This window comes from Cimex lectularius, unplaced genomic scaffold, assembly GCF_000648675.2.
Source record: "Cimex lectularius strain Harlan isolate CLEC.00 unplaced genomic scaffold, Clec_2.1 scaffold445, whole genome shotgun sequence".
In the NCBI taxonomy this organism is placed as follows: Eukaryota; Metazoa; Arthropoda; class Insecta; order Hemiptera; family Cimicidae; genus Cimex; species Cimex lectularius.
In genome coordinates this window covers 56,868-65,319 of record NW_019392960.1, presented here as the reverse complement: position 1 = coordinate 65,319, position 8,452 = coordinate 56,868, and positions in this window count along the sequence as shown.

Sequence of the window (8,452 nt, the reverse complement as noted above, 5' to 3'; positions counted from 1 at the left end):
ATTCATAAAAAGAAAGTACTACACAATTTTTGACAGTTTTGGTTTCACTTTAAATAACAAACTAAAATGATTAATATGTATTTATATTCAATAAACGAAGACAACCAAAACAATTTTAATAAAAAAACAACCCATGGAAAATAACAATAATAATATTAGCAATTCAAGTTAATAAATTTTATAAAATGTTTAATTTTGAGAAAGCCAATTTCGCCTCAACAGAAGTAATGATTCGTATTCCACAAGTACACAATGAAATTAATATGATTATCGGATTTTAAAAAAAATTCAACCATCGTAATATAAAATTAATTATCAAGTCTTAATCTCTCTTTATGATTAATAATAATATTACTTTGCTAAAAAAAATTAAGATAAATTTTTGTTTATTTTTTTATAATAATTTACAATATAGCTCATTGCTGGCGATCTATACCAAACACTGATTATCATGGTAAAAATTTCAGTCATTTTAGGAAGGAAGAAGAAAAAAAAGAAAAATTTATAGTAATGTAGCTCATCGCTGGCGACCTATACTAAACAATGATTATCATGGTAAACATTTCAGTCATTTTAGGAAGGAAGAAGAAAAAATTTGTAGTAATTTACAATGTAGCTCATTCCTGGCGATCTATACTAAACACTGATTATCATGGTAAACATTTCAGTCATTTTAGGAAGGAAGAAGAAAAAATTTGTAGTAATTTACAATGTAGCTCATTCCTGGCGATCTATACTAAACAATGATTATCATGGTAAACATTTCAGTCATTTTAGGAAGGAAGAAGAAAAAATTTGTAGTAATTTACAATGTAGCTCATTCCTGGCGATCTATACTAAACACTGATTATCATGGTAAACATTTCAATCATTTTAGGAAGGAAGAAGAAAAAAAAATTTATAGTAATTTACAATGTAGCTCATCGCTGGCGATCTATACTAAACAATGATTATCATGGTAAACATTTCAGTCATTTTAGGAAGGAAGAAGAAAAAATTTATAGTAATTTACTATGTAGCTCATCGCTGGCGATCTATACTAAACAATGATTATCATGGTAAACATTTCAATCATTTTAGGAAGGAAGAAGAAAAAAATTATAGTAATTTACAATGTAGCTCATCGCTGGCGATCTATACTAAACAATGATTATCATGGTAAAATTTTCAGTCATTTTAGGAAGAAAAAAGAAAAGACAAAATCTCAATACAAAAACACAAATAAAAATTGAAGTCATCAATTAAATACTTCCTATATAACTACGCATTCCTTACAATAAATTTAGTCGGTAGGCTTAGTAAAATTTACAATACTTAATATAATTATTAAGTCTGACAATAACAATGTTATAGGTCTAACAAGGCGTTAAGCGATTTCCTATAAAGTGGAACCTGTACACACCGAAATTAAGACTGCCCGATCCAAGTAAACCTGCCGTTTGTTGGGTATGATGTTCGATATAAGTCTGTGATAGAGTTCTGGCCAAGAAAGGGATTATCCAAGGAGAATCTCTCTTCTAGGGAATGAGATCTCAGCAGCGTGTTCCAGTGATTGAACTAACAGCAATCCAGATTGATGATCTCACGAGCAATGGGAAAGGGTTGGAAGGATAATTCATTACTTTATGTACATAGTTGCAGTGGAGTGTGAGCGTAAATAGAAATACTAGGTCAACCGAAATTCCAAGATACAATATTTATATATACTATTTTTTTAAAACTATTTTCCCAATTTTTCCACGGGTTAGACTGTCGAAAGTCCCCAATTTGACCGGCTTAGAACGATTGGCTCATTCATGCTATGACCGAGGGACTAAATCATGGCGTATGAATTCTGACACAAGCCCGGTGCCAACTTCCTCACCGAGACTGCTTAAAGTTGATATTGAGAGACAACTGCTTAGTAAATACCATACCACAAGACAAATTCACAACATCCACTTGCTGATCAGATCATTTTTCTTTTGAATTGATGTTGAACTTTATGTTCCTTTGTACACAATACCCCTTAAGGACATTGATATTTATTTGTCGATATGATTCAAGTAATTTGAAGCAAAACGCCTAGAAACGAAACTTTTATTACGACTTAAGCACGTCGATTTATATTTTAACAAGTTTGTCTTCAAAGTATCTTTTCTAATACTCGGTTTCCAAACATACTTCGTCTGAGTTAGTTATCTTATTAATATCATACCAAGTACCTTCGAGTAATTAAGCACTTTGAGTTAAGTACCGAATTATTTTACTAGTGATTGGTAAAACAACTATTTCATTCATTCTTTACAATAAATATTTAAACATAAACAACGAGGAAAAACATCCACTCGGCTAAAATACATTTTAATTGAATATTTAATGATTTAAGTTGATAACTTTGTCAATGAAATTTTTACTAATAAATAATTAATCGAATGATAAATAATTTCTTGAATTTTAACGATTAATAATTTCGTGGATCATCTTTGTTGGAGGGCGTCAAAACCATGAGAAGACTAAATATTAGAATGTGATCAAATATGATTGATTTATTTGATGATAATGATGATTAAGAGAAAAACTAACCTTATATTGAAGTTAAATTCAATAATAATCATTCAAGACGATACGATAGCAAAATAATCATATTTTAGTAGTTCAGAATTTGTCATTATAAATAATGCGTTATGACGATAGACGTGTGAAGTCTGCGTAGTACATTTGTCATCATAAGTTGTATGTTTGCCTATTTAAATTTGTTTTTCAATTGTTTTAATTTTATTTAATAATGCAGTATCATATTTGTGAAGATGTTTCAATTAATTAAGGTTTTTAGTTGAGATAAAAAAGTCAGTGTCACGAGCGGGATTCGAACCCACTGCTACGCCGCTACTCTACCACTTGAGCTATCGAGACTTCGACCGCTCAGGCACTAACTTCCCATCTCAACCCCACCTTTTGATACTGACTTTTTTATCTCATCTGCAAACCATAAATAATTGAATAGTAAAAGATAATTTCTACGTGTTTTAAAAATGTAATCAAATGTAAGACAAAATTGTTGTAACCATGTAAACTTATATAATGTGATGAAAGGTAAATTATTAACACATTGTTAAAGTTGACGAAGTCTTACGGAATGTGTTTTCTATATAGTATATTTGTTAACATAAGTTGTATGTTTGCCTATTTAAATTTTTTTCATTTGTTTTAATTTTATTTAACAGTGCAGTATCATCTTTGTGAAGATGTTTCAATTAATTAAGGTTTTTAGTTGAGATAAAAAAGTCAGTGTCACGAGCGGGATTCGAACCCACTGCTACGCCGCTACTCTACCACTTGAGCTATCGAGACTTCGACCGCTCAGGCACTAACTTCCCATCTCAACCCCACCTTTTGATACTGACTTTTTTATCTCATCTGCAAACCATAAATAATTGAATAGTAAAAGATAATTTCTACGTGTTTTAAAAATGTAATCAAATGTAAGACAAAATTGTTGTAACCATGTAAACTTATATAATGTGATGAAAGGTAAATTATTAACACATTGTTAAAGGTGACGAAGTCTTACGGAATGTGTTTTCTATATAGTATATTTGTTAACATAAGTTGTATGTTTGCCTATTTAAATTTTTTTCATTTGTTTTAATTTTATTTAACAGTGCAGTATCATCTTTGTGAAGATGTTTCAATTAATTAAAGTTTTTAGTTGAGATAAAAAAGTCAGTGTCAAGGGCGGATTCGAACCCACGACCTTCGGGTAGAAACGCCGCTATTCAACCATTTGAGCTATCGTGACACTTTTTTTATCACAACTAAAAAACCTTAATTAATTGAAACATCTTCACAAAGATGATACTGCACTATTAAATAAAATTAATTAAAACAAATGAAAAAAATTAAATAGGCAAACATACAATTAATATTAGTCTAGCGGACCACGAAAACTAGTAAATTTGTGAGGATGATTTATCAACCTTAGAAGATACACAATGCTGTTTTTGTGGATTTGTAGTTTTCATCTCTATTTTGACTTGGCGTTGATTTTTCTTTGTGGACGTTTAGTAGAATAGCAGCACAGTGGCAGATTATTTGGTTGATCTTACGGCAACTAGGTAAATTGTAACAATATCATTTTAAAAAGATACAGTTTCTCCTGTAATCTGCACATCAAACACCAGGATCGAGGTAATAGACAGTGCTGAAATATAGTCGGTCGACGACGAATCGTGCGGATAAGAAGTTGTAGCCAAGATTTTTTTTTGCCAGATGACTGAAAGAAAGAGGCGGATAGGTGAACAGGATGCCGACTAGTGATTGGATTACAAACGGGTTTCATGCCGGTTTTTTGAAGTCGACTGTACTCCTTGAACGTATACACTATGATTATGCCAGCGCCCCGAGATGAATATAATATGTATGCAGACACACGTAGCGGCCCCCTTCTCCATTCCCCTTTCATCGCCGCGGCCTTATCGCGTTTCCCCCCTTCCCTGCCTCCTTTTCACCTTTCTCATTATTCTTTATAATTATAGCCTCACTTATACAGCATGGACTCCGTTTCATGTTTTAAGAAATAGAGACCCTCATGGCCACTCAACCAGCGACGTGCTTCAATTACAAAACCGGGATTTCATGTTCTTTCTGTGGACAGATGTTGGATAGTTTTAAAGTTCGATAACCCTTTAGGAGATCAATAATTGCATTTTAGTACTTCTGGGTGGGAGATCGAAGATGGAAAATCTTTGAATATTTGAATTTCAACGTCGATTTAAAATCAAATCGAAATGACAGTCAAAGCATGATACGTCTCGCTATTATACTGTATATTTCTGTATATTATTCTGTATATGACCTTCCAAAAAAGAAATAATAAAATACAAAAACCATGTAGAAAAAATATAATTATAAAGTTTTTTTTTATATAATTATAAACTTTTTAACATCTAATATGAATTCATCCTTGAGAAAGANCCGCTATATATTATTCTAAGACACCCGGTTTCCTCCTGACTAATTAATAAGACAATCGACCCCTTGTTGACATAAATAATTAATGGGTTTATTACAGTGCTAACATTCGGCATTAGGCATGTAATTGTTGGATGTATTACGTTATCTGTGAATAGTTTAATTACGTATCGTTTTGATATTAATTCTAGTTGAAGCATTCACGTATTTGACGATGCGTGAAATTAAGGAAATTAACGAAGTACTTTTAGTTTTAGATCATCTTAAAAAAATTAACTATAACAAATTAGAAAAGAATAGCACTTATTGTAGTAAACCACAAGCGTTTCTTATTACAAAGTCAAAATATTCACACATAAATTTGCATGCATGCATAACATTAACGTTTAAAAATAAATTTTTTCTTTTTTTATTCTAATCTAGTAGTGTTATGTATTACTTATCCGCTAAAAAGAGAAAATTCTTCGGTTTTTTTCTTTCGACAATCGCTTCATCTCCCAAAACAAGACAAGTCTGGTCAATTTCACTGCCCCAGAGTATTCGATATTCCACAGGACGTGTTTAAATCCGCATTCACGCTAATAAATTATTTTTACTCTCGACAACACAATCTCACCGCAGAGTATTTGATATTCCTCTAGCTGGGAGTTATCACCACTCATTCACGCTAATAATTTACTTTCATTGAACATATAACTTTAAGGCGTTGAGTAGAATATTTATTTACATCATTTACAGTTAATTAAGGTTTTGGTTAAGATAAAAAAAAGGGTATTATTTATTTCACTATACAACTATATATTTTATAGATCAGATACGTCACGGTTTATATGTTCTAACCAAAAGTTCATAAAGTGTGATATGTTAGTGATCAATAACAATAAGTGCATAATGCCAGTATTTAATTAAGGTTTTTAGTTGAGATAAAAAAGTCAGTGTCTCGAGCGGGATTCGAACCCACGACCCTCGGCTAAATACGCCGCTGCTCTACCACTTGAGTTTTTCCCTCCTGTTTGCCATTTTTTTAATTCAAAAGGTGGGGTTGAGATGGGAGGTTAGTGTCCGAGTGGATCGAAGTCAAGATAGCTCAAGTGGGAGAGCAGCGTCGTATTTAGCCCCATGTCGTGGGTTCGAATCTCGTTTGTGACACTGAATTTTTATCTCAACCAAAACCTTAATTAATTAAAAAGAATTTATATGGTCAAGCGGATCACGTAACCTAATAAAATTATTTACAGTGGCAAATTTATTCTTATTTTTATGCACATAAATTACACAATCATAAATGTAAATATATGGTAGGGTGAGGAGGCTTAATGTAACAAAAAATGTTTGACAATTCTCTTGCTCGTAGATTGTCAATGAGCCGGAATGGCGTTATGCTTGAATAAATAAAATCATTTTAATTACTTTTAGGAAAACCTGATTATTGAGACCACGCATAAGATACATTTCATACATCAGATATATAAGATTTCATGGACTTGACTAGTTTCCCACAATGATTACCCCAATTCAGGAGAGGATCAACTCGTATTCCTAGAAGATCAACATAACCTGGATTGTCAGAGACTCCAGATAGATCACAAATGCCCATAGCAAATGGCTTTGTTTTATCTTGAGGCAGCATTCGCACTGAACCAATCATTCTTCCATCCAATAAACCTTTTATTAGTTTGCAAAAGATTTACCAAATCGTATACTTTAATGGAAGATGTAAAAATATCGCTTGTATTTGCAAATACAAAATTAGGAAAAGTTCCATATTTCTTTTGTGGTCCAACAATAGTTAGTTTTGTCTAATTGGATAAAGCAGTTTTTGAAATAAATAAGAACTGTGGAATTTAGATAGGCTGTGGAAGGTTTTGCAGGAAATAAAAAGATATGAAAAATTATTTTAATTAGGTTACACCACGCTTTTAATATTGTCATATTTATAACTATGATCAATTTACAAAAATATCGTTTTATATAAAATAAAAAGATATTAATCAATCAATTTTACATTCAACAATTATTCAGAAATTGTGAGATGGGGTCTGGTGTGATGTAGGTTTCAGAAAAACATTTTCTTTATCGTACCAACGTTTCGAACTTTATTGAGATCATCTTCAGTGCCTGGGATTTACATTGTTTTAATTTAACATGTATGTGGAAAAAAGTGAATTTATACAATGCAAATAAATATTTTTTTAAATTCAATCAAAATATTTCTACTAACTCAAAGTGTTTGTCTTCTGTGTAATTGTGCCATTCTTGCGTCTATCTAAACGTGAAAGGATAATCTGGCCGAACCATTACCAACGTTTTTTTCCCTTCGTCGGCTCTTTTCACTTCAAACAAGCCGACTTCCTTCCCCATTCCTTCAAAATCCAACGTATATAAACATAAAACAGCAAATTCTCACTGGTACTCTCAACACGACACACAAGAATGGCACAATTACGCAGAAAACAAACACTTTGAGCGAGTGAAATACTTTGATTGAATATTAACAATATTTTTTGCATTGTATAAATTCACTTTTTTCCACATCCTATACATGTATTTGCTAAATATAAACAATGTTTGTAAATCCCAGGCCCTGAAGATGATCTCAATAAAGACCGAAACGTTGGCACGCTAAAGTAAATGACTTTCTGAAACCTACAACACACCAGACCGCATCTCACGATTTCTGAATAATTATCGACGAATGGTCACTAGTCACCACACATTTCTACATTCAACGTTTGAAACGAAATATTTCTTTTCTTGCCTACACTCATCAATGTTTGAAATATATCACTACATTAATAAAAATACGTTTAATTTCGCAATTTAGTTATAGTAGAAAATTAATACTCAAGCGTCTCTTTGTAACGAACAGAATGAAATTCAAATTCATTATATTATTTACAAAATTCTACCACCCTTTCAACGCTTGGGTTAGAATACAACTTTATTCTAACTAGAATTAAAATTCGATAATGTAATTACATATACCGTAGACATATGTATAAAGTGTTTCGACATAAAAAAAGGGCCTGGCTAGTTTTTAAAACTAAGGAAACGCCACCTGCCAAAGTTTGAAATATTACACAAAATGAAATAATTGTTCCCCCTGTTTATAAATTTATTGGGATGGTTCACGCCCATGAGAAATATGACCGTCGGCATAGAGTATTTTCCCTATTGTCATGCATTTTTAAACAAGAGGGCAATTCACATTTCGGTAAAAAAATACATTCAAGTCCCCGCTATCTATTATTCTAAGACACCCGGTTTCGTCCTGACTAATTAATAAGACAATCGACCCCTTGTTGACATAAATAATTAATGGGTTTATTACAGTGCTAAGTATTATTCGGCATTATGCATGTAATTGTTGGATGTATAACGTTATCTGTGAATATTTTAATTACGTATCGTTTTGATATTAATTCTAGTTGAAGCATTCACGTATTTGACGATGCGTGAAATTAAGGAAATTAACGAAGTACTTTTAGTTTTAGATCTA